General features: G+C 41.5%; 24 non-coding genes across 24 annotated transcripts; all 24 read right to left on the bottom strand.

The window, feature by feature from the left end:
- Positions 1–16: 16 nt before the first annotated feature.
- Positions 17–110, bottom strand: trnai-uau (transfer RNA isoleucine (anticodon UAU)). The gene is made up of 2 exons: positions 73–110; positions 17–52 (listed from the first exon to the last, which is right to left on the bottom strand). It is a non-coding gene; the product is annotated as a tRNA-Ile (tRNA).
- A 562-nt stretch (positions 111–672) lies between these two features.
- On the bottom strand, positions 673–766 carry trnai-uau (transfer RNA isoleucine (anticodon UAU)). Its single transcript has 2 exons — positions 729–766; positions 673–708 (listed from the first exon to the last, which is right to left on the bottom strand). It is a non-coding gene; the product is annotated as a tRNA-Ile (tRNA).
- Positions 767–2013: 1247 nt separating this feature from the next.
- Positions 2014–2107, bottom strand: trnai-uau (transfer RNA isoleucine (anticodon UAU)). Its single transcript has 2 exons — positions 2070–2107; positions 2014–2049 (listed from the first exon to the last, which is right to left on the bottom strand). It is a non-coding gene; the product is annotated as a tRNA-Ile (tRNA).
- Positions 2108–2924: 817 nt separating this feature from the next.
- trnai-uau (transfer RNA isoleucine (anticodon UAU)) lies at positions 2925–3018 on the bottom strand. The gene is made up of 2 exons: positions 2981–3018; positions 2925–2960 (listed from the first exon to the last, which is right to left on the bottom strand). It is a non-coding gene; the product is annotated as a tRNA-Ile (tRNA).
- Positions 3019–3156: 138 nt separating this feature from the next.
- Positions 3157–3250, bottom strand: trnai-uau (transfer RNA isoleucine (anticodon UAU)). Its single transcript has 2 exons — positions 3213–3250; positions 3157–3192 (listed from the first exon to the last, which is right to left on the bottom strand). It is a non-coding gene; the product is annotated as a tRNA-Ile (tRNA).
- Positions 3251–4497: 1247 nt separating this feature from the next.
- On the bottom strand, positions 4498–4591 carry trnai-uau (transfer RNA isoleucine (anticodon UAU)). Its single transcript has 2 exons — positions 4554–4591; positions 4498–4533 (listed from the first exon to the last, which is right to left on the bottom strand). It is a non-coding gene; the product is annotated as a tRNA-Ile (tRNA).
- Positions 4592–5408: 817 nt separating this feature from the next.
- Positions 5409–5502, bottom strand: trnai-uau (transfer RNA isoleucine (anticodon UAU)). Its single transcript has 2 exons — positions 5465–5502; positions 5409–5444 (listed from the first exon to the last, which is right to left on the bottom strand). It is a non-coding gene; the product is annotated as a tRNA-Ile (tRNA).
- A 138-nt stretch (positions 5503–5640) lies between these two features.
- On the bottom strand, positions 5641–5939 carry trnai-uau (transfer RNA isoleucine (anticodon UAU)). Its single transcript has 2 exons — positions 5902–5939; positions 5641–5676 (listed from the first exon to the last, which is right to left on the bottom strand). It is a non-coding gene; the product is annotated as a tRNA-Ile (tRNA).
- A 1039-nt stretch (positions 5940–6978) lies between these two features.
- trnai-uau (transfer RNA isoleucine (anticodon UAU)) lies at positions 6979–7072 on the bottom strand. Its single transcript has 2 exons — positions 7035–7072; positions 6979–7014 (listed from the first exon to the last, which is right to left on the bottom strand). It is a non-coding gene; the product is annotated as a tRNA-Ile (tRNA).
- Positions 7073–7210: 138 nt separating this feature from the next.
- trnai-uau (transfer RNA isoleucine (anticodon UAU)) lies at positions 7211–7304 on the bottom strand. Its single transcript has 2 exons — positions 7267–7304; positions 7211–7246 (listed from the first exon to the last, which is right to left on the bottom strand). It is a non-coding gene; the product is annotated as a tRNA-Ile (tRNA).
- Positions 7305–7442: 138 nt separating this feature from the next.
- On the bottom strand, positions 7443–7536 carry trnai-uau (transfer RNA isoleucine (anticodon UAU)). Its single transcript has 2 exons — positions 7499–7536; positions 7443–7478 (listed from the first exon to the last, which is right to left on the bottom strand). It is a non-coding gene; the product is annotated as a tRNA-Ile (tRNA).
- Positions 7537–7896: 360 nt separating this feature from the next.
- Positions 7897–7990, bottom strand: trnai-uau (transfer RNA isoleucine (anticodon UAU)). The gene is made up of 2 exons: positions 7953–7990; positions 7897–7932 (listed from the first exon to the last, which is right to left on the bottom strand). It is a non-coding gene; the product is annotated as a tRNA-Ile (tRNA).
- A 543-nt stretch (positions 7991–8533) lies between these two features.
- Positions 8534–8627, bottom strand: trnai-uau (transfer RNA isoleucine (anticodon UAU)). The gene is made up of 2 exons: positions 8590–8627; positions 8534–8569 (listed from the first exon to the last, which is right to left on the bottom strand). It is a non-coding gene; the product is annotated as a tRNA-Ile (tRNA).
- Positions 8628–8765: 138 nt separating this feature from the next.
- trnai-uau (transfer RNA isoleucine (anticodon UAU)) lies at positions 8766–8859 on the bottom strand. The gene is made up of 2 exons: positions 8822–8859; positions 8766–8801 (listed from the first exon to the last, which is right to left on the bottom strand). It is a non-coding gene; the product is annotated as a tRNA-Ile (tRNA).
- A 129-nt stretch (positions 8860–8988) lies between these two features.
- On the bottom strand, positions 8989–9082 carry trnai-uau (transfer RNA isoleucine (anticodon UAU)). The gene is made up of 2 exons: positions 9045–9082; positions 8989–9024 (listed from the first exon to the last, which is right to left on the bottom strand). It is a non-coding gene; the product is annotated as a tRNA-Ile (tRNA).
- A 129-nt stretch (positions 9083–9211) lies between these two features.
- Positions 9212–9305, bottom strand: trnai-uau (transfer RNA isoleucine (anticodon UAU)). Its single transcript has 2 exons — positions 9268–9305; positions 9212–9247 (listed from the first exon to the last, which is right to left on the bottom strand). It is a non-coding gene; the product is annotated as a tRNA-Ile (tRNA).
- A 138-nt stretch (positions 9306–9443) lies between these two features.
- trnai-uau (transfer RNA isoleucine (anticodon UAU)) lies at positions 9444–9537 on the bottom strand. The gene is made up of 2 exons: positions 9500–9537; positions 9444–9479 (listed from the first exon to the last, which is right to left on the bottom strand). It is a non-coding gene; the product is annotated as a tRNA-Ile (tRNA).
- A 129-nt stretch (positions 9538–9666) lies between these two features.
- On the bottom strand, positions 9667–9760 carry trnai-uau (transfer RNA isoleucine (anticodon UAU)). Its single transcript has 2 exons — positions 9723–9760; positions 9667–9702 (listed from the first exon to the last, which is right to left on the bottom strand). It is a non-coding gene; the product is annotated as a tRNA-Ile (tRNA).
- Positions 9761–9898: 138 nt separating this feature from the next.
- On the bottom strand, positions 9899–9992 carry trnai-uau (transfer RNA isoleucine (anticodon UAU)). The gene is made up of 2 exons: positions 9955–9992; positions 9899–9934 (listed from the first exon to the last, which is right to left on the bottom strand). It is a non-coding gene; the product is annotated as a tRNA-Ile (tRNA).
- A 128-nt stretch (positions 9993–10120) lies between these two features.
- trnai-uau (transfer RNA isoleucine (anticodon UAU)) lies at positions 10121–10214 on the bottom strand. Its single transcript has 2 exons — positions 10177–10214; positions 10121–10156 (listed from the first exon to the last, which is right to left on the bottom strand). It is a non-coding gene; the product is annotated as a tRNA-Ile (tRNA).
- An 832-nt stretch (positions 10215–11046) lies between these two features.
- Positions 11047–11140, bottom strand: trnai-uau (transfer RNA isoleucine (anticodon UAU)). The gene is made up of 2 exons: positions 11103–11140; positions 11047–11082 (listed from the first exon to the last, which is right to left on the bottom strand). It is a non-coding gene; the product is annotated as a tRNA-Ile (tRNA).
- Positions 11141–11278: 138 nt separating this feature from the next.
- Positions 11279–11372, bottom strand: trnai-uau (transfer RNA isoleucine (anticodon UAU)). Its single transcript has 2 exons — positions 11335–11372; positions 11279–11314 (listed from the first exon to the last, which is right to left on the bottom strand). It is a non-coding gene; the product is annotated as a tRNA-Ile (tRNA).
- Positions 11373–11515: 143 nt separating this feature from the next.
- Positions 11516–11609, bottom strand: trnai-uau (transfer RNA isoleucine (anticodon UAU)). The gene is made up of 2 exons: positions 11572–11609; positions 11516–11551 (listed from the first exon to the last, which is right to left on the bottom strand). It is a non-coding gene; the product is annotated as a tRNA-Ile (tRNA).
- Positions 11610–12192: 583 nt separating this feature from the next.
- Positions 12193–12286, bottom strand: trnai-uau (transfer RNA isoleucine (anticodon UAU)). The gene is made up of 2 exons: positions 12249–12286; positions 12193–12228 (listed from the first exon to the last, which is right to left on the bottom strand). It is a non-coding gene; the product is annotated as a tRNA-Ile (tRNA).
- Positions 12287–24207: the final 11921 nt, after the last annotated feature.

Here is a 24207-nt window from a genome sequence, read left to right as displayed (position 1 = left end):
TAATTTCTTAAAATCATGCTCCAGGTGAGGCTCGAACTCACAACCTCGGCATTGCTCTGCTGTGTACTGCCTTATAAGTACCGCACGCTGACCGATTGCGCCACTGGAGCTCTGGGAAAGAGTACAGAGTAGAGTATTACTAGTTGTATGACTAGTTAAGGACTTTTGCACATTGGTGGTCTTTGTAGATAAGTGCTTACTAGGTCAGTGGTTCTTAACGTTATTCCTGGAGGCCCACTGCCCTGCACATTTTGTATGTCTCTTTTATCTGAAAGACTCAGTTCAGTTCATGGAGAGCTCTTCTAATGAGCTGATGATTTGAATCAGGTGTGTTAAATAAGGGAGACATACAAAATGTGCAGGGCAGTGGGCCTCCAGGAATAACGTTAAGAACCACTGTACTAGGTAACTCGGCAGAGACAGAGGGATTTCTTTAATTTCTTAAAATCATGCTGCAGGTGAGGCTCGAACTCACAACCTCGGCTTTGTTCTGCCTTATAAGTACCGCGCGCTGACCGATCGCGCCACTGGAGCTCAGGGAAAGTGTACAAAGTAGAGTATTACTAGTTGTATGACTAGTTTAAGACTTTTGCAACTCTCTGATCTCTGTAGATAAATGCTTACTAGGTAACTCGGCAGAGACAGAGGGATTTCTTTAATTTCTTAAAATCATGCTCCAGGTGAGGCTCGAACTCACAACCTCGGCATTGCTCTGCTGTGTACTGCCTTATAAGTACCGCGCGCTGACCGATTGCGCCACTGGAGCTCTGGGAAAGAGTACAGAGTAGAGTATTACTAGTTGTATGACTAGTTAAGGACTTTTGCAAATTGCTGGTCTCTGTAGATAAATGCTTACTAGGTAACTCGGCAGAGACAGAGGGATTTCTTTAATTTTTTAAAATCACGCTCCAGGTGAGGCTCGAACTCACAACCTGGACATTGCTCTGCTGTGTATTGCCTTATAAGTACCGCGCGCTGACCGATTGCGCCACAGGAGCTCTGGAAAAGTGTACAAAGTAGAGTATTACTAGTTGTATGACATTTGCAAATCTCTGATCTCTGTAAATAAGTGCTTACTAGGTAACTCGGCAGAGACAGAGGGATTTCTTTAATTTCTTAAAATCATGCTGCATGTGAGGCTTGAGCTCACAACCTCGGCTTTGTTCTGCTGTGTATTGCCTTATAAGTACTGCGCACTGACCGATTGCGCCACTGGAGCTCTGGGAAAGTGTACAAAGTAGAGTGTTACTAGTTGTATGACCAGTTTAGGACTTTGCAAATCTGTGATCTCTGTAGATAAATGCTTACTAGGTAACTCAGCAGAGACTGAGGATTTTTCAATTTCTTAAAATCATGCTCCAGGTGCGGCTCGAACTCACAACCTCGGCATTGCTCTGCTGTGTACTGCCTTATAAGTACTGCCCGCTGACCGATTGCGAAAGTGTACAAAGTAGAGTTTCACTAGTTGTATGACTTTTGCAAATCTCTGATCTCTGTAGATTAATGCTTACTAGGTAACTCGGCAGAGACAGAGGGATATCTTTAATTTCTTAAAATCATGCTGCAGGTGAGGCTTGAACTCACAACCTCGGCTTTGTTCTGCTGTGTACCTCTTTATAAGTACCACACGCTGACCGATTACGCCACTGGAGCTCTGGGGAAGCATATACATGATAGTATTGCTAGTTGTATGACTAGTTAAGGACTTTTGCACATTGGTGGTCTTTGTAGATAAGTGCTTACTAGGTAACTCGGCAGAGACAGAGGGATTTCTTTAATTTCTTAAAATCATGCTGCAGGTGAGGCTTGAACTTACAACCTCGGCTTTGTTCTGCCTTATAAGTACCGCGCGCTGACCGATTGCGCCACTGGAGCTCAGGGAAAGTGTACAAAGTAGAGTATTACTAGTTGTATGACTAGTTAAGGACTTTTGCAACTCTCTGATCTCTGTAGATAAATGCTTACTAGGTAACTCGGCAGAGACAGAGGGATTTCTTTAATTTCTTAAACTCATGCTCCAGGTGAGGCTCGAACTCACAACCTCGGCATTGCTCTGCTGTGTACTGCCTTATAAGTACCGCGCGCTGACCGATTGCGCCACTGGAGCTCTGGGAAAGAGTACAGAGTAGAGTATTACTAGTTGTATGACTAGTTAAGGACTTTTGCAAATTGCTGGTCTCTGTAGATAAATGCTTACTAGGTAACTCGGCAGAGACAGAGGGATTTCTTTAATTTTTTAAAATCATGCTCCAGGTGAGGCTCGAACTCACAACCTGGACATTGCTCTGCTGTGTATTGCCTTATAAGCACCACGCGCTGACCGATTGCGCCACAGGAGCTCTGGAAAAGTGTACAAAGTAGAGTATTACTAGTTGTATGACATTTGCAAATCTCTGATCTCTGTAAATAAGTGCTTACTAGGTAACTCGGCAGAGACAGAGGGATTTCTTTAATTTCATAAAATCATGCTGCATGTGAGGCTTGAGCTCACAACCTCGGCTTTGTTCTGCTGTGTATTGCCTTATACGTACTGCGCGCTGACCGATTGCGCCACTGGAGCTCTGGGAAAGTGTACAAAGTAGAGTGTTACTAGTTGTATGACCAGTTTAGGACTTTGCAAATCTGTGATCTCTGTAGATAAATGCTTACTAGGTAACTCAGCAGAGACTGAGGATTTTTCAATTTCTTAAAATCATGCTCCAGGTGCGGCTCGAACTCACAACCTCGGCATTGCTTTGCTGTGTACTGCCTTATAAGTACCACGCGCTGACCGATGGCGCCACAGGAGCTCTGGGAATGTGCACAAAGTATAGTATTGCTAGTGGTATGACTAGTTTAGAACTTCTGCAAATAGCTGCTGTCTGTAGATAAATGCTTACTAGGTAACTCGGCAGAGACTTAGGATTTTTAATTTCTTAAAATCATGTTCCAGGTGAGGCTCCAACTCACAACCTCGGCATTGCTCTGCTGTGTACTGCCTTATAAGTACCGCGCGCTGACCGATTGCGCCACTGGAGCTCTGGGAAAGTGTACAAAGTAGAGTATTACTAGTTGTATGACTAGTTTAGGACTTTTGCAACTCTCTGATCTCTGTAGATAAATGCTTACTTGGTAACTCGGCAAAGACAGAGGGATTTCTTTAATTTCTTAAAATCATGCTCCAGGTGAGGCTCGAACTCACAACCTCGGCATTGCTCTGCTGTGTACTGCCTTATAAGTACCGCGCGCTGACCGATTGCGCCACTGGAGCTCTGGGAAAGTGTACAAAGTAGAGTATTACTAGTTGTATGACTAGTTAAGGACTTTTGCAAATTGCTGGTCTCTGTAGATAAATGCTTACTAGGTAACTCGGCAGAGACAGAGGGATTTCTTTAATTTTTTTAAATCATGCTCCAGGTGAGGCTCGAACTCACAACCTGGACATTGCTCTGCTGTGTATTGCCTTATAAGTACCGCGCGCTGACCGATTGCGCCACAGGAGCTCTGGAAAAGTGTACAAAGTAGAGTATTACTAGTTGTATGACATTTGCAAATCTCTGATCTCTGTAAATAAGTGCTTACTAGGTAACTCGGCAGAGACAGAGGGATTTCTTTAATTTCTTAAAATCATGCTGCATGTGAGGCTTGAGCTCACAACCTCGGCTTTGTTCTGCTGTGTATTGCCTTATAAGTACTGCGCACTGACCGATTGCGCCACTGGAGCTCTGGGAAAGTGTACAAAGTAGAGTGTTACTAGTTGTATGACTAGTTTAGGACTTTGCAAATCTGTGATCTCTGTAGATAAATGCTTACTAGGTAACTCAGCAGAGACTGAGGATTTTTCAATTTCTTAAAATCATGCTCCAGGTGCGGCTCGAACTCACAACCTCGGCATTGCTCTGCTGTGTACTGCCTTATAAGTACTGCCCGCTGACCGATTGCGAAAGTGTACAAAGTAGAGTTTCACTAGTTGTATGACTTTTGCAAATCTCTGATCTCTGTAGATTAATGCTTACTAGGTAACTCGGCAGAGACAGAGGGATATCTTTAATTTCTTAAAATCATGCTGCAGGTGAGGCTTGAACTCACAACCTCGGCTTTGTTCTGCTGTGTACCTCTTTATAAGTACCACACGCTGACCGATTACGCCACTGGAGCTCTGGGGAAGCATATACATGATAGTATTGCTAGTTGTATGACTAGTTAAGGACTTTTGCACATTGGTGGTCTTTGTAGATAAGTGCTTACTAGGTAACTCGGCAGAGACAGAGGGATTTCTTTAATTTCTTAAAATCATGCTGCAGGTGAGGCTTGAACTCACAACCTCGGCTTTGTTCTGCCTTATAAGTACCGCGCGCTGACCGATTGCGCCACTGGAGCTCAGGGAAAGTGTACAAAGTAGAGTATTACTAGTTGTATGACTAGTTAAGGACTTTTGCAACTCTCTGATCTCTGTAGATAAATGCTTACTAGGTAACTCGGCAGAGACAGAGGGATTTCTTTAATTTCTTAAACTCATGCTCCAGGTGAGGCTCGAACTCACAACCTCGGCATTGCTCTGCTGTGTACTGCCTTATAAGTACCGCGCGCTGACCGATTGCACTACTGGAGCTCTGGGAAAGAGTACAGAGTAGAGTATTACTAGTTGTATGACTAGTTAAGGACTTTTGCAAATTGCTGGTCTCTGTAGATAAATGCTTACTAGGTAACTCGGCAGAGACAGAGGGATTTCTTTAATTTTTTAAAATCATGCTCCAGGTGAGGCTCGAACTCACAACCTGGACATTGCTCTGCTGTGTATTGCCTTATAAGCACCACGCGCTGACCGATTGCGCCACAGGAGCTCTGGAAAAGTGTACAAAGTAGAGTATTACTAGTTGTATGACATTTGCAAATCTCTGATCTCTGTAAATAAGTGCTTACTAGGTAACTCGGCAGAGACAGAGGGATTTCTTTAATTTCTTAAAATCATGCTGCATGTGAGGCTTGAGCTCACAACCTCGGCTTTGTTCTGCTGTGTATTGCCTTATAAGTACTGCGCGCTGACCGATTGCGCCACTGGAGCTCTGGGAAAGTGTACAAAGTAGAGTGTTACTAGTTGTATGACCAGTTTAGGACTTTGCAAATCTGTGATCTCTGTAGATAAATGCTTACTAGGTAACTCAGCAGAGACTGAGGATTTTTCAATTTCTTAAAATCATGCTCCAGGTGCGGCTCGAACTCACAACCTCGGCATTGCTTTGCTGTGTACTGCCTTATAAGTACCACGCGCTGACCGATGGCGCCACAGGAGCTCTGGGAATGTGCACAAAGTATAGTATTGCTAGTGGTATGACTAGTTTAGAACTTCTGCAAATAGCTGCTGTCTGTAGATAAATGCTTACTAGGTAACTCGGCAGAGACTTAGGATTTTTAATTTCTTAAAATCATGTTCCAGGTGAGGCTCCAACTCACAACCTCGGCATTGCTCTGCTGTGTACTGCCTTATAAGTACCGCGCGCTGACCGATTGCGCCACTGGAGCTCTGGGAAAGTGTACAAAGTAGAGTATTACTAGTTGTATGACTAGTTTAGGACTTTTGCAACTCTCTGATCTCTGTAGATAAATGCTTACTTGGTAACTCGGCAAAGACAGAGGGATTTCTTTAATTTCTTAAAATCATGCTCCAGGTGAGGCTCGAACTCACAACCTCGGCATTGCTCTGCTGTGTACTGCCTTATAAGTACCGCCCGCTGACCGATTGCGAAAGTGTACAAAGTAGAGTTTCACTAGTTGTATGACTTTTGCAAATCTCTGATCTCTGTAGATTAATGCTTACTAGGTAACTCGGCAGAGACAGAGGGATTTCTTTAATTTCTTAAAATCATGCTGCAGGTGAGGCTTGAACTCACAACCTCGGCTTTGTTCTGCTGTGTACTGCCTTATAAGTACCGCGCGCTGACCGATTACGCCACTGGAGCTCTGGGGAAGCATATACATGATAGTATTGCTAGTTGTATGACTAGTTAAGGACTTTTGCACATTGGTGGTCTTTGTAGATAAGTGCTTACTAGGTAACTCGGCAGAGACAGAGGGATTTCTTTAATTTCTTAAAATCATGCTGCAGGTGAGGTTTGAACTCACAACCTCGGCTTTGTTCTGCCTTATAAGTACCGCGCGCTGACCGATTGCGCCACTGGAGCTCAGGGAAAGTGTACAAAGTAGAGTATTACTAGTTGTATGACTAGTTAAGGACTTTTGCAAATTGCTGGTCTCTGTAGATAAATGCTTACTAGGTAACTCGGCAGAGACAGAGGGATTTCTTTAATTTTTTTAAATCATGCTCCAGGTGAGGCTCGAACTCACAACCTGGACATTGCTCTGCTGTGTATTGCCTTATAAGTACCGCGCGCTGACCGATTGCGCCACAGGAGCTCTGGAAAAGTGTACAAAGTAGAGTATTACTAGTTGTATGACATTTGCAAATCTCTGATCTCTGTAAATAAGTGCTTACTAGGTAACTCGGCAGAGACAGAGGGATTTCTTTAATTTCTTAAAATCATGCTGCATGTGAGGCTTGAGCTCACAACCTCGGCTTTGTTCTGCTGTGTATTGCCTTATAAGTACTGCGTGCTGACCGATTGCGCCACTGGAGCTCTGGGAAAGTGTACAAAGTAGAGTGTTACTAGTTGTATGACCAGTTTAGGACTTTGCAAATCTGTGATCTCTGTAGATAAATGCTTACTAGGTAACTCAGCAGAGACTGAGGATTTTTCAATTTCTTAAAATCATGCTCCAGGTGCGGCTCGAACTCACAACCTCGGCATTGCTTTGCTGTGTACTGCCTTATAAGTACCACGCGCTGACCGATGGCCCCACAGGAGCTCTGGGAATGTGCACAAAGTATAGTATTGCTAGTGGTATGACTAGTTTAGAACTTCTGCAAATAGCTGCTGTCTGTAGATAAATGCTTACTAGGTAACTCGGCAGAGACTTAGGATTTTTAATTTCTTAAAATCATGCTCCAGGTGAGGCTCCAACTCACAACCTCGGCATTGCTCTGCTGTGTACTGCCTTATAAGTACCGCGCGCTGACCGATTGCGCCACTGGAGCTCTGGGAAAGTGTACAAAGTAGAGTATTACTAGTTGTATGACTAGTTTAGGACTTTTGCAACTCTCTGATCTCTGTAGATAAATGCTTACTAGGTAACTCGGCAAAGACAGAGGGATTTCTTTAATTTCTTAAAATCATGCTCCAGGTGAGACTCGAACTCACAACCTCGGCATTGCTCTGCTGTGTACTGCCTTATAAGTACCGCGCGCTGACCGATTGCGCCACTGGAGCTCTGGGAAAGAGTACAGAGTAGAGTATTACTAGTTGTATGACTAGTTAAGGACTTTTGCACATTGCTGGTCTCTGTAGAAAAATGCTCCCTAGGTAACTCGGCAGAGACAGAGGGATTTCTTTAATTTCTTAAAATCATGCTCCAGGTGAGGCTCGAACTCACAACCTCGGCATTGCTCTGCTGTGTACTGCCTTATAAGTACCGCGCGCTGACCGATTGCGCCACTGGAGCTCTGGGAAAGAGTACAGAGTAGAGTATTACTAGTTGTATGACTAGTTAAGGACTTTTGCACATTGGTGGTCTTTGTAGATAAGTGCTTACTAGGTAACTCGGCAGAGACAGAGGGATTTCTTTAATTTCTTAAAATCATGCTGCAGGTGAGGCTTGAACTCACAACCTCGGCTTTGTTCTGCCTTATACGTACCGCGCGCTGACCGATTGCGCCACTGGAGTTCAGGGAAAGTGTACAAAGTAGAGTATTACTAGTTGTATGACTAGTTTAAGACTTTTGCAACTCTCTGATCTCTGTAGATAAATGCTTACTAGGTAACTCGGCAGAGACAGAGGGATTTCTTTAATTTCTTAAACTCATGCTCCAGGTGAGGCTCAAACTCACAACCTCGGCATTGCTCTGCTGTGTACTGCCTTATAAGTACCGCGCGCTGACCGATTGCGCCACAGGAGCTCTGGAAAAGTGTACAAAGTAGAGTATTACTAGTTGTATGACATTTGCAAATCTCTGATCTCTGTAAATAAGTGCTTACTAGGTAACTCGGCAGAGACAGAGGGATTTCTTTAATTTCTTAAAATCATGCTGCATGTGAGGCTTGAGCTCACAACCTCGGCTTTGTTCTGCTGTGTATTGCCTTATAAGTACTGCGCGCTGACCGATTGCGCCACTGGAGCTCTGGGAAAGTGTACAAAGTAGAGTGTTACTAGTTGTATGACCAGTTTAGGACTTTGCAAATCTGTGATCTCTGTAGATAAATGCTTACTAGGTAACTCAGCAGAGACTCGAACTCACAACCTCGGCATTGCTTTGCTGTGTACTGCCTTATAAGTACCACGCGCTGACCGATGGCGCCACAGGAGCTCTGGGAATGTGCACAAAGTATAGTATTGCTAGTGGTATGACTAGTTTAGAACTTCTGCAAATAGCTGCTGTCTGTAGATAAATGCTTACTAGGTAACTCGGCAGAGACTTAGGATTTTTAATTTCTTAAAATCATGCTCCAGGTGAGGCTCGAACTCACAACCTCGGCATTGCTCTGCTGTGTACTGCCTTATAAGTACCGCGCGCTGACCGATTGCGCCACTGGAGCTCTGGGAAAGTGTACAAAGTAGAGTATTACTAGTTGTATGACTAGTTTAGTACTTTTGCAACTCTCTGATCTCTGTAGATAAATGCTTACTAGGTAACTCGGCAAAGACAGAGGGATTTCTTTAATTTCTTAAAATCCTGCTCCAGGTGAGGCTCGAACTCACAACCTCGGCATTGCTCTGCTGTGTACTGCCTTATAAGTACCGCGCGCTGACCGATTGCGCCACTGGAGCTCTGGAAAAGAATACAGAGTAGAGTATTACTAGTTGTATGACTAGTTAAGGACTTTTGCACATTGCTGGTCTCTGTAGAAAAATGCTTACTAGGTAACTCGGCAGAGACAGAGGGATTTCTTTAAATCATGCTCCAGGTGAGGCTCGAACTCACAACCTCGGCATTGCTCTGCTGTGTACTGCCTTATAAGTACCGCGCGCTGACCGATTGCGCCACTGGAGCTCTGGGAAAGAGTACAGAGTAGAGTATTACTAGTTGTATGACTAGTTAAGGACTTTTGCAACTCTCTGATCTCTGTAGATAAATGCTTACTAGGTAACTCGGCAGAGACAGAGGGATTTCTTTAAATCATGCTCCAGGTGAGGCTCGAACTCACAACCTCGGCATTGCTCTGCTGTGTATTGCCTTATAAGTACCGCGCGCTGACCGATTGCGCCACAGGAGCTCTGGGAAAGTGTACAGAGTAGAGTATTACTAGTTGTATGACTAGTTAAGGACTTTTGCACATTGCTGGTCTCTGTAGATACATGCTTACTAGGTAACTCGGCAGAGACAGAGGGATTTCTTTAATTTCTTAAAATCATGCTCCAGGTGAGGCTCGAACTCACAACCTCGGCATTGCTCTGCTGTGTACTGCCTTATAAGTACCGCGCGCTGACCGATTGCGCCACTGGAGCTCTGGGAAAGAGTACAGAGTAGAGTATTACTAGTTGTATGACTAGTTAAGGACTTTTGCAACTCTCTGATCTCTGTAGATAAATGCTTACTAGGTAACTCGGCAGAGACAGAGGGATTTCTTTAAATCATGCTCCAGGTGAGGCTCGAACTCACAACCTCGGCATTGCTCTGCTGTGTATTGCCTTATAAGTACCGCGCGCTGACCGATTGCGCCACAGGAGCTCTGGGAAAGTGTACAGAGTAGAGTATTACTAGTTGTATGACTAGTTAAGGACTTTTGCACATTGCTGGTCTCTGTAGATACATGCTTACTAGGTAACTCGGCAGAGACAGAGGGATTTCTTTAATTTCTTAAAATCATGCTCCAGGTGAGGCTCGAACTCACAACCTCGGCATTGCTCTGCTGTGTATTGCCTTATAAGTACCGCGCGCTGACCGATTGCGCCACAGGAGCTCTGGGAAAGTGTACAAAGTAGAGTATTACTAGTTGTATGACCAGTTTAGGACTTTGCAAATCTGTGATCTCTGTAGATAAATGCTTACTAGGTAACTCGGCAGAGACAGAGGGATTTCTTTAAATCATGCTCCAGGTGAGGCTCGAACTCACAACCTCGGCATTGCTCTGCTGTGTACTGCCTTATAAGTACCGCGCGCTGACCGATTGCGCCACAGGAGCTCTGGGAAAGTGTACAGAGTAGAGTATTACTAGTTGTATGACTAGTTAAGGACTTTTGCACATTGCTGATCTCTGTAGATAAGTGCTTACTTGGTAACTCGGCAGAGACAGAGGGATTTCTTTAATTTCTTAAAATCATGCTGCATGTGAGGCTTGAGCTCACAACCTCGGCTTTGTTCTGCTGTGTATTGCCTTATAAGTACTGCGCGCTGACCGATTGCGCCACTGGAGCTCTGGGAAAGTGTACAAAGTAGAGTATTACTAGTTGTATGACCAGTTTAGGACTTTGCAAATCTGTGATCTCTGTAGATAAATGCTTAATAGGTAACTCAGCAGAGACTGAGGATTTTTCAATTTCTTAAAATCATGCTCCAGGTGAGGCTCGAACTCACAACCTCGGCATTGCTCTTCTTTGTACTGCCTTATAAGTACCGCGCTGACCGATTGCACCACTGGAGCTCTGGGGAAGCATATAAATGATAGTATTGCTAGATTTATGACTAGTTAAGGACTTTTGCACATTGCTGGTCTCTGTAGTGTAGATTAATGCTTACTAGTTATATCCACAGAAATAGAGAGGATTTTTCAAATTCTTAAAATTAAGCTCCAGGTGCGGCTCGAACTCACAACCTCAGCATTGCTCTGCTGTGTACTGCCTTATAAGTACCACGCGCTGAACGATTGCGCCACTGGAGCTCTGGGAAAGTGTACAAAGTATAGTATTGCTAGTTGTATGACTAGTTTAGGACTTTTGCAAATCTCTGATCTCTGTAGATAAGTGCTTACTAGGTAACTCGGCAGAGACTGAGGATTTTTTAATTTTTTAAAATCATGCTCCAGGTGAGGCTCGAACTCACAACCTCGGCATTGCTCTGCTGTGTACCGCCTTATAAGTACTGCGCGCTGACCGATTGCGCCACTGGAGCTCTGGGAAAGTGTACAAAGTAGAGTACTGCTAGTTGTATGACTAGTTTAGGACTTTTGCAAATCTCTGATCTCTGTAGATAAGTGCTTACTAGGTAACTCGGCAGAGACAGAGGGATTTCTTTAATTTCTTAAAATCATGCTCCAGGTGAGGCTCGAACTCACAACCTCGGCATTGCTCTGCTGTGTACTGCCTTATAAGTACCGCGCGCTGACCGATTGCGCCACTGGAGCTCTGGGAAAGTGTACAAAGTAGAGTATTGCTAGTTGTATGACAAGTTAAGGACTTTTGCACATTGCTGGTCTCTGTAATGTAGATTAATGCTTACTAGCTAAATCGACAGAAATAGAGAGGATTCTTCAAATTCTTAAAATTATGCTCCAGATGAGGCTCGAACTCACATCCTCGGTATTGCTTTGCTGTGTACTGCCTTATAAGTACCACGCGCTGACCGATTGCGCCACAGGAGCTCTGGGAATGTGCACAAAGTATAGTATTGCTAGTTGTATAACTAGTTTAGAACTTTTGCAAATAGCTGGTGTCTGTAGATAAATGCTTACTAGGTAACTCGGCAGAGACAGAGGGATTTCTTTAATTTCATGCTCCAGGTGAGGCTCAAACTCACAACTTCAGCATTGTTCTGCTGTGTACTGCCTTATAAGTACCATGCGCTGACCGATTGCACCACTGGAGCTCTGGGAAAGTGTACAGAGTAGAGTATTACTAGTTGTATGACTAGTTTAGGACTTTTGCAAATCTCTGATCTCTGTAGTTAAGTGCTTACTTGGTAACTCGGCAGAGACAGAGGGATTTCTTTAAATCATGCTCCAGGTAAGGCTCGAACTAAACACCTCGGCATTGCTCTGCCGTGTACTGCCTTATAAGTACAGCGCGCTGACTGATTGCGCCACTGAAGCTCTGGGGAAGTGTACAAAGTAGAGTATTACTAGTTGTATGACTAGTTTAGGACTTTTGCAAATCTCTGATCTCTGTAGATAAATGCTTACTAGGTAACTCAGCAGAGACTGAGGATTTTTTAATTTCTTAAAATCATGCTCCAGGTGAGGCTCGAACTCACAACCTCGGCATTGCTCTGCTGTGTACTGCCTTATAAGTACCGCGCGCTGACCGATTGCGCCACTGGAGCTCTGGGAAAATGAACAAAGTAGAGTATTGCTAGTTGTATGACTAGTTTAGGACTTTTGCTCATTGCTGGTCCCTGTAGTGTTGATTAACAGTTAATTCAACAGAGATAGAGAGGATTCTTCAATTTCTTAAAATCTTGCTCCAGGTGAGGCTCAAACCATTCCCGGCGCCAGCCCGAGCGCTGATGATACCAGAGGGGGCGATAACACAAAATGCATTTAATTCCCCAAGCTAGAAAATACATATTGCGTTGGTACGTCCCTTAAGCTTTAACGTGTTATATAAACAAACATCTCTGTAATACAACCACAAAAACTACAGCTATAGTGAGCAACGTACATGATCTGAACACTTTTACTATATACAACAACAAAAAAGCATACCTAATGTTACTTAACAGCACAGCACTGCTCATTTGAAGTTCAGACCCAGACGTAGTCCGTAGTGCAAATAATTTTAACGTAATGGTGGGGGACAGTGTTTGCAAATGGTTTCTAGCGCAAAAACGGTCCAAACGCAACATTTTATCAAAATTTTGGTTCAATTTGATCATTTAACGTAGTTATTTAAACTGCCACAAGTAATGCACCATAAGCTAGCAATTAAACACCAGCAGATAGAGAACCACAATAGCAAAATGACAATAACTCGTTTACACATTTAGCTATGCTTTAGGATAGACTAATTCAAATACCTATTCGTTAATTATAAATTCAATGTCTGTTTTTTATCTATTAATATTAATAATAATACACGTATTTTACTTCTGATACACAGGTGTGTGTGAGAGAGAGAGATCGTATGCTTACATTTAACGTTAAATGCAGAACAATAATAGGTTGTACTTTAACTTGCAAGGATGCTGAAGAACATAAACATCTGAACTTTTCGAAACAATGTACAGTCTGGCTGAAGTTCATGGTGCCAGAATTGACATGACAGCCGAACATTTGGTTCTGTGCACCTGAAATGCTCCGATAATTGATGTGTGATAATCCGGAGTCCGGTTTGCAGAATTTGCAGCGCTACTTTACATATATCCATTGCTACAGGGCAGGCCCGGGTCACTCTCCCACTCCTTTCTGTAACTTTTGATATACTTTCGCACTTCGACATCTTGATTTACCGCTGAGACTGAGAACGCGGGCTCATTGTCGACGTGCGTCAAGCTTTCAACACAATAGGCTTGTTCAACTCCATGCGGCGCTGCAAGAACCAACAGCAGGATGACGTCCAAGTACCGCGAGAACGATTCGAGAAATCATGCAAAGTGTAATTTCGTCTCGCTCTCGCGGCGCTTTGACGTCATCGCCTCACAGTTCTAGTGGCGCCGCTTGAAGTGTAACAAGCCATGGAGTGGACGTGTGTTTATTAATGTCACGGTAGAATACATGCACACTTGATTTTTTTGTTTTGTTAAATAATTAGACCGTAAAATTCACTTTAGGAAGACAATACACAAGGCAAATGTGATTTTAAATAAAATATTATCATTAAAATCCCATTCAACATTAATGGTGATCTGAGGGGGCGGGAGAGTGCCGATGAGGGGGCGACGCCCCCTTACGCCCCCTCGTGGCGCCGGCCCTGGCTCAAACTCACAACTTCAGCATTGCTTTGCTGTGTACTGTCTTATAAGTACCACGTGCTGACCGATTGCGCCACTGGAGCTCTGGGAAAACATGCAAATGATAGTATTGCCACAGCCAGATAAAAACATATTATAACATCACAAAACAAAAATTCAGAATTTTGCTTGTGTTCCCTTGTGTGGCCTTAGATGTGAACTTTACAAGAGCAACACTTCCCTGCTCTATACACCTTTATGGGAGATAATACAGAGATTTAATCAAAGTCTAAACAAAAGCTGGGTAAAATCAATAAATCCCATGCCTGTTTGCTTTTATTCGTAGGAGCGAATCAGTCCCTTAGTACTTAAATTAGACTAATTGAAGTGTGCGATTTATTATAAGCCTTTAAGAAAGCTGTCAATTAAATTGTGATGCACAAGGCTGCAATTGATCTGCATGGCAAGAGACTAACATAATAAGCCGATAGAAACATGGATCAAGGAAAATGGATCAGCTCCCAGCCGGGAATATCTTTGATGCTGATCTGCAAATGTTTACTCTCAAACAGAACCTGGATGGTAAGAAATTAATAACTTCTTTACCAAATCAAATGAAACACTGAAAGCTGATCTATATGCACAGGATGTAAGAGATCCAAATTGAGTGACTGAAGGCAACGTTGCAACCCAGTAAACAACATGGAAACCACCCCGTTCATTTAATAGGACAAAATACTCATGCAACATGATGATGTTGACTGGTTGGAAGTTAATGCACAATATATCACACATATAAATATATGCAATACAGTACTGCATTACTGTAGTAATACTGTAGATTTAGCATTCTGCAGAGAAAATGCAAAGGAAAAGATAATCTGTCTCTCAGTAAAAAAAATATAGGGTCATAAAGAAAAAATGGTGTAAACCTGCCTTGAAACTTTATTCTGCACAGTCACGAAGGAAGCAGAGCCCTTTGGGACTAGCAGGGTCTTCTGTTGTGGCTTCAGTAATAACTTTGGCAGTAATAGCCAGAACAACAATAGTTTTTAACCTGGCAGGATTGTGAAACATGTAGTGATTGGGGGTCTGTGATGAAGGTCCCAGGTAGGAATTAAAAGATCTTTGCAGGGATTGTCTCTGTCTACGAGGCAGGAGATTTGAGTCTGAATGAAATGATTGTATCAGATAGAAATCGATGGCAATCCATGGTTCCCTTAATCCAACTGCAGTGCCCAGATCAGTCCCTAAAGCAAGCTATCTCTCAGCCATCATTACGCTGTGTGGATCGATTCTGCTCTCTGCAAGGCCTGAGTCGACCCTTCTCCTGTCTGAGATGGGGAGGTGAAAGCCTTACATACCTTAAAGGACTATGGGTCCTAGTTGTTTGTTAGAGGTAATTACTGTAATAGAAACAAGAGGAGAGAGGAAAAATAGAAAATCAAAGGGAAGTAAAACAAATCAAATCAAAAGAGGGTCTAATGGGAACACAATGTACATAAATAGCAATTGTAGGAGTATATGTCAATGATAGTTTGTGAAGTGAATACACAATAAGGTAATGTCCGAAACTTATTTTAATGTACCACTTACAAGCATTAGGCAGTGTTGTAGTCACGTCCAGCTTATTGGAGTCTGAACTAAGACTCAAATAAACTGGACTCAAATACAACACTGGCGTTAGGATAAATTTATCCATAGCACTATCTATACTAATTCACAAACTGTCAAGATCCAGAACACTGTCACAAAAATTATCCAAGCTAGTTTATGTTAGATAGTGCTGGTCTAGCTGCAGCAATTGAATCAGGCTATTCACTAGCAAAACTTTGTGTATGATCAAACGAGGATGACGTGCTGGTTAATCCAGTTAAAAGGCCTGGAATCTAAAGTTAAATCTAAGATTCTTATTTTATCATGATATTTTACATTTATGTCCAGTGAGAAAAAATTCCTGCAGATAAAAGGACTATTTAATGATTGACAGCTTAGACGAACACACTTTGATTCAGTCTAAAAGAACAAAGCAATACATTTTGAAAGAAACAATGTTCGTGAAATAAATCTCCAAGCGAGTCCGCCAGTAATTCTAATTGTAATCATCGGCGATCTCAGCCATCGTTAGTCTCTTCCCCAGCGCGCACATCAACTTAGCTTTTAAAGCCCCATTCTAATTTCCCACCTCCATCAAAGTGTGCTCCACTCCCAAAGCTTGCTCTGCCTCCGAGGGCTTTGTCTGGATCTATGTAAAACAAGTAATTAATTCCCAACATCAATATTCTACTCATGAGTGGTGATCAGACCCGGTGTGCGTTAAGCCACTGAGTCTCCGTTGTGGAGCGTTTTCTCTATGGGTCTTCCATAACTAACCTCAGCTCTCCTGTTTATTTCAACCCCCGGTTCCAGAGCCTGCCAGCATCGAGGAACTTTCTCACAGCAATTAAGTGAGTGCTGCTGCGCTCGTTAATTACTTTGGCATAGTGCTGTTGTCACATATCTAGAAATGCCCCTGGTCATTAAAAACTGCACTAAAGGATATTTTGAGATGAATTATTCAAAGTGATGGCTCGCCTTCCATTATTCATGTGCTGAGAGGACGATTTGCATCGCCACGCTGTAAATGTTATTAATCTTGCCAATTACAAAACTTGTTGCAACTTACTTGCGAATGCCAACCCCGGTGTGTGCTTCACGGACTGGCTTTAATGTTTAAATGTTTGGACACCAATGAAAATTAAGCACTAATCGTAGAGACAAATGGAACACCTAGGAATACTTTATATTACGGCACAAACATAATCACATATGCTAGGACATAAACGTGCACCTCTACACTCTTAAAAATAAAAGAGCTAAAAAAGGGTTCTTCACGGAGATGCGATATTTGTGCTTCACCAAAGAATCTTTTAGTCAAAGGCCCTTAAAAGAATGTACATTTTTGTTGTTTGTAGAACCTACAAAAATCTTTTGTGCAACAGAAAGGTTCACTTTTAAAAATATAGGTTCCAAAAATGTCTTTGTAGGCAGTGGCAGCTGGTGACTGCTCTTCCGAGGGGCAAAAATTCAAAATATGTGTTCAGAGTGTCATGTGTGTTGCTCGTGTTTTCAAAATATGTGTTTGTTGCGTCATGTGAACCATGTGCATCACATTTTTTGTCAATATAAGTGCCTCCTGCACACGCGTCAAAACAGTTTATGATAAAAGAGACGCTCACGTTCACATAATACACGCAAGACACTCCCTTAACAGTAAACTCTGATTACGCATGAGATTAAATAACTATCTGGCAAACGTGAGTGTCTTTTTTATCAGAAACCCTTTAGATGCGTCTGCAGCAGGCACTTATTTTGACAAAACATTAGATTTACTGGACTCGCCGATCACATATGTTGAAATGACTACATGACGGTCTACATACATGTTGTGACAAACTTCGCATCGTGCACCCTCGAAAAAAGAAGTCACCGGCCCCCACTGTTTGAAGGTCTGTATGGTTACACAAAGAACATTCAGCATCCACAGAACCCTTTTGTACTCTTAAAAATAAAGGTGCTACAAATGGTTCTTCACATTACACCATTCAGTCAAACTATTCAGTCAAAGGTTTTTAAAATAACAGTTTCTTTCTAACCTTAATAGAATCTTTTTAAAAACAGATTCTTCAGATGTTAAAGGTTTTTCATGTTTCCTATAAACAGTGTGCACCGATGTGCAACAGGGTTTGAGATACGTTTTCTCTTGTTTGGTGGGTTTGTCAGAACCGCAGTCCAATCAGCAGCAATATGCAAATAAACCAAAGAGTACTAAAGAGACAGCTTGCACAATGGGTTTAAGTTGGAATGTTCTCTTTCATTCTGGACGGCAAGGGCAGTGACTGTAACATTGAGCGTATTTTACAGTATTAAACACTTATTTATTACGATTTCATTAGGGGCCTGAAACATTAAAAAGAACACAAATAATGGCCTCTCAGCTACCATAGTTGCAACTCTTGCGTCATCACAACAGGGTGTTCAACATCACTGTTTCTGTTTAATAAACATTGTGCAATGTTTTGTCGGGCTCAACGCAGCCCTGGTGTTTCTATAGCATCGCTCAGTGGTGAGGCTATATAAAGGGCAGGGTGGCACAATCAGATTAACGGCTGGTCCACCCAGTCATAAGAGACAGAAAACATTTTTGTGGCAAAGCAGAAGATACTCATGCATACATGATAATAATCGCTTTAATAAGCATATTAATCGCTCAATTTTTTTCTGTGTGCACAGATGCACACACATACTCAAATGGACACACACTCATAGGCGCGTGCATGGAGACGCGCATTTCAAAAGCACACAAACACAGCATCTCTATGTGCTTGACAGGACACGTACACACAAAATTATCCTGAAATACATATACCACGGTCTTGGCAATTATTCTCATAAAAACAAGTTGTGTCTCAAAGTGAATGTATACAGGGGTCTCATTTATAAAACTGTGCGTAGGATCCTCACTGAAAGTTTACGTACGCACAAAAGCCAAAAATGGCAAACGTCAAAAAATTTTAAGACTTAACAAAGCAATGTTCCCTTTATAAATCACAGATCACCTGCAAGTGTGCGTACATGAATCATCCTCAGATCCCACCCTTTAAGCCCATTTTGCCATCAAGTTTGTTTTTTATAGATCACAAACTTTGCGTGGGAACTGGCGTATGCACGTTTCCAGCCCCATTTTGTGCATGCGCACGCTTTATAAATGAGACCCCAGGTGTGAATGCCCTCCAAAACGTTTCTGAGATGGATTTAAATCTGATACCACTTCAGGAGGTGGTCTAGGATGCATTTAAGATGAAACTAGACACTCCTTCCAAACGTAAGCACTCGCAAGTTAGCCGGAAGAGAGCCAGACAAACAAAGACGACACACTAATTGCTTTATGGAGCGACGACAGTGGGTCAAAAAGCTTTCTAGAACCAAAAAAATAGTCCAATGCAAAACTCGATTATGTTAAACAAAGAAATAAAACTTTGAGAGAGCTGTGTCAAGCGTTTTCCCCCATCATGGTCCTGTCAGTTATCACGCTGTTTCACTGTCCTGCCGTTCTGTACTGCGTGATCCAGCTCAAGCCGAACAATAAGACATGCGTCCCCTGCCCAGCATACAGTAAACATACAGTAAGTGCTGCCTTAAGCGTCGCCTTAAGTTTTTTAAGGGGGAGTAATGAATAGTGTATTTACAATTTGCGCGGGAGTAGAAGATCGGATTGATATCCATTTTGCCAAGACGCATTTGTGTGGCCTATGTAAATGAAACAATATTAACAAATCATATAAAACACATGAAGTGACCTGATGTGAAAAGGTCCCTGTATTTTTGCTTTGGTCAATAACTCGCAAGCGTGGTCTATTAATACCAGATGGAATTTTAAACAAATGAAAAATTACTTATAATTTCACATTGAACACGAGTAGCCCATTGTTACATTCGAGGTTTATATTGTGTTATTTTGTGTTAACCATGGTTTTAACTGTAGTACAAACATGATAAATTTTGAAGGGTGAGGTTTGGGTAGTTACTAGGACAGCTCTGCCTAAAAGGAGGGCTTACAACTAACAACCATTTTGGATTCTCACTGAGCATTGCTAATGAGATGGAAGAAAGTTAGCATGCTAGCAGGAATGTATAACAACTATAGGATTTGACAACAAGCCTGCTCAATTAATACATATCCTATAGCTATTTTGTGAAGAGGCTTTCAAGGCATCTTTGATCCACGACACAATTAAAACATTGTGAAATATTGGTCTTAATGAGCGGTCTTTCCTAAACACATGTGCTCTGATTTGGGATAGCCCTCATGCACATGTCTCCCTGATCCATACAGTCCAATGTAATGTATATCTCTACCCTGAGTGAGTTAAATTACATCAGGATCCCACCCTCATTAATTACTGTAGGCTGTCGGGAGCATTTTAGATTAAGAAGAGTGTAATAGCAGTAAAAGAACACATGCCTTAGATTGTAGAGTCAGCAGCTTTATATATGTGCAGCTCCGGTGCTATAAAACTTACTGACATCACACGAGTCCCTGTGTGCTTATCGAGATTCTGTGCAATCTTAGCAAATCCAACATCAGCATAAGCAAGCAACTGCAAAACTGCTCTTGCGACATCATTGCTCAGAATTCAATTAATTTTATTTGTCTGACTGAAACCTATTAATTCAGCCAAACCAGCAGAGGTGCAATCACAAAGCATCTTTTGATTTATCTAAATATCATTCTAAGCTGTTCTTACAATGATGAAGCTTTATAATTTAGCTGGTGGTATGGAATATGTGATTATAATCTGTCAGGAATTAATGTAAGATACATTGCTTGTTCAGTACTTTTCCTTCAATGCAATGCAACCAGAGATAGCATTAAAAGATTGCAATCCAGATCAGATATAAATATAAAATCTATTTCAAACACATATTTCCTTCAATTTAAATAACTGTACTTAAAAAATATTTCAAAACTCAGCTGATCATTATTTATTATGACAAACAAATAATTGTTACAACAAATAATGTCTATTAATGGTATTTCCTACCCAGTTGAAATTATGTACCTATAGTTACATATTTTTTTTATTCTTTTTCTCACAAATTTCCGCATTTTTTGTGATCGTATCACAAATTTCTCTTTATGTGTCACTGTCACTCAATGTTTATGTGTCATTGGTTACTCAACTGCTTTTTCCTATTTTTTAAACCATTGTTGCTTCGGTTTAGGGTTAGATTTGGTGTTAGTGTTAGGATGTCACTTTAAGTATTGGTTTATACTATTTTTTTCTGATTTATTTTTTATATTTTCTGATTTTTAAACCATTGTCGCCTGGCGTTAGGGTTAGAGTTGGGTTTGGGTAAGAATGTCATTTTATGTAAATCTAACCCTAAACCGAAGCAACAATGGTAAGAAAATAGGACAAAACAGTTGAGTAACCAATACGTGACAATGGCACATTAACAAACAGTATCACGGAAAATAATAAACTATAGGTACTTAATTTCCATAGACTGTAAAAAAAGATGGACGTAGTGTCCGTGACGTCACCCATAGGTTTCTGAAGATCGTTTTTGAAGCTTAAAGTAGGCGTTGCCTGCCGTCACCATCTTGGCCGCGCTTCACCGCACACTACTCGCGGACATCCGAAAATGGGGAAAGAGGCAGGACGTGGGTGAAGCTGAGGTGATTGGTTGCTGAAACCACGCCCACTTAGCTTGACTCGGCAGTGGCTGTTCAACCATCACTTAATTATGCAGAAGTTTAAGGCTTAATATTATTTAAACAGATGAGTTACAAAAAAATCACCTCCCTTACAGTTGTCATGAAGGGCAAAATTAGCTATAAATACCATAAACAATTTTGGTACCAGGCTGTAAACATTTTATCTACTGTAAAGTTGCCCATTTTAACATGGAGGTCTATGGGGATTGTCTCCTATTTGGAGCCAGCCTGTAGCGGCCATTCGATGAATTGCAGTTTAAGTCACTTCCGTATTGGCTTCATCAGAGAGACTGGAAGGTTGCACCTCTGTAATTTCGTGTGACTGGGCTGGGTAGTTCATGCATACTGACTTACACAGTTTAAGAGTTGTTATCCTCATGCTAAACAAATGCAAAGTGTCAAAAAAGCAGTTCAGCTTGTGACAGAGTATTTCTGGGCCAAAATCACGCCTCCTCTTTCCTACAAGTTTCGTGAAGTTTATTCCCGTTATGTCTAATTGACCTCATATTGACCTGGAAAAGCACACCCGCATGTCAATCAGAGTGAGAGCAAAATGCGCATAAGCGTAGCTTTGTCGAGTACAAGTCACAGGTATTACTGCACGGCATGCAACAACATTATTTTATATTAAGATGGTTTGAGTTGTGTTTTTGGATGTAAAGAGAAGAATATCTTGTTTAGCTTTCCAAGTAAACCAAATAACAGTGGATCCATTTAGTTTTTCATGGACAGCAACATAATTGTGAATAGGTTACCTGCATTTCGGAGAGGATTGCTTTACCAACAAGGCTCAGTTTGACTGCTCCACAGGCAAGTGCTCCAAAGACCCCGTTAAGGAGTCGGAACCACAGGCTGTAAGTAAATCAAAATGTCACGTGTTTTGTTTGCAATCGCTGCATACGTGCATGTAATGTAAACAACAAGAACAACAGCAAACATTTTCCGCCTCAGTTGCCATTGTACTGCACTTATGACATTTACACCTTTTAAAATAGATGGGTTGCTCGGCGACATCATAACCGATTGCGCGTGCAACCGAGAGGCAGAAAGAAGAGACGTGCATTGTGTTGTAGGCTAGTAGCGGTGTCTGTAAGTCAAAATGCCAAGGAGTTGTTGCGTGGATAATAGTACAGAGCCAGTGCTGGGTGCCTGATGTTAACATACCAGTAGATGCGACTATTACGTTACTAGCCTAACATTATAATTCATACATGTATCAGAGTAACAATGCAAAAATAAAGACATAAAAACAGATCCAACTAAAATTAGGCAACCCGTCTATTGGCAAATGCATAAAAATACAACATCAAAAATTACGGCACCTTATTGTATCCGATTTGGATCATATACATGTATTGCTGTACCTGACTGTTTTTATTTAAGTTTTATTTACATCAATGTCACAGCTGTTGGATTAGTATCCAAATGCTGCTTGAACTCGTAACTCTTTAGCTCCACCCACCATACGCCTTCAAGAGTTTGACTTTTTCCGGGGAAAACGGAAAGGCTGTTCTGTGTTTTATAAATCTGACAACACGAAAGACATAATAAGGATGAAATAATACTATATAGGTAACCAAGATTAACATATGATTGGCAGAAACGGTGTGTTATGCAATCTTTAAAGAACGCGACACACACGTCTTTTGGAAATCCTGTTTAATTCAACCAGAGGAGGACATTTTCCACGCTGCTGAAGCATTTCCAGCAAAAGTGTGTCATATGCATCAAACTGAACTTGTTGGGCTTTACATCTAACCTGCTTTCTATAACACAAAGCAAAAGTTGTAACACATTTATTGTGCAGGTATGAAATACCTTTACAGAAACAATTATAAGTTAAACAACAAGATCAGCATCCCCTTGAAAATGTCTTTTTTTCCTGTGCTAATCTAATAAACTAGCTTTTCCTATCCCCATGATGCAGGCTTAGGCAATAAAATCACTTACATAAATGTCTGCACAGAAAAAAACGATGTGATAAAAACACCTAACATATTACAAGTTCCACTTTAGATTCTGCGAATGCGCTGTGGTTGATTTCCTATAGGAACGGTTTATACCCGCATTTTATCACTAGTTCAGTCCTGCTGTTTGAGAGCCTGTTTTAATATGGGCTAACACTGCCCTGTAGGATAATGAGAAGATGTGGTCCATTATGCTCCAGGGGGATTTTACAGTCTTACCAAGCCCATATTGTCATGGCCTGTAAAGTATACTGAAGATCACACGTTGACAATATACACAGATTGGCAGTGGTGGCTTTGCCACACAGAGAAACAAGTTTATTTAAAAAATGTCTAAAATAAAGTCCCTTTATAAGTGTGGCTTGAATTTTTTCTTGTTGTACAGTCATACTACAATTTTAATTTGTTATGCATGGGAAAGGCTCATAAACAAATCAGTGTTGCCCTCAGGAAACACAACACAAACATGTTCTCACAGCCAAATAATTCACTCCAGTTGTCCGTATGACCTAACAGAAATTAGGTTTAGCCCCATTTACCGTCTGATGTTGCTCAGAGACATGAAAGCCTTTCTCCCTCAGACAAGCAATAATCTAATTGACTGGGTTTATGTATCAAAGATGTGTTTAGGTTGACACACATGCTATTTTAAAGAAATAATGACTTTTTGCCAGAAATGTGGTATCAGACCTTTGACATTCAGAATTATTTGAGGAAATGTGGAGCAGCAAGAAAATAAATTATTCCTGGGCATAGATTAATCTAGATTAATTTAATACAAAATAAAAGTAATAATATATGAGTTTGTGCTGTGTGTAATTATTATCTACACAAACAGTGCTAAATAGCACTAAAAGTGGTTCTTTGCTCGTAATCATAGAAGAACTGTTTTAGTGCCATATAGCACCTGTGAAGCACCCGTATAGAACCATATAGTGCCATGTAGAACCATATGGTGCTATATGGCCCCCGTATGGTTCTACACAGGCGCTTCACCGGTGCTATATGGGAATTGTAATAATTCTATTATTCATAATAAATAATATAATTATTACAATTTGACAGTAGCCCAGTAACCCCACCGAATGTAGCGAAGTAAAATTATTTTAGATCAACGCACCTGCATA

This window comes from Misgurnus anguillicaudatus, chromosome 7, assembly GCF_027580225.2.
Source record: "Misgurnus anguillicaudatus chromosome 7, ASM2758022v2, whole genome shotgun sequence".
NCBI classification, from domain to species: domain Eukaryota; kingdom Metazoa; phylum Chordata; class Actinopteri; order Cypriniformes; family Cobitidae; genus Misgurnus; species Misgurnus anguillicaudatus.
This window is presented reverse-complemented; position numbering and strand designations above follow the sequence as displayed.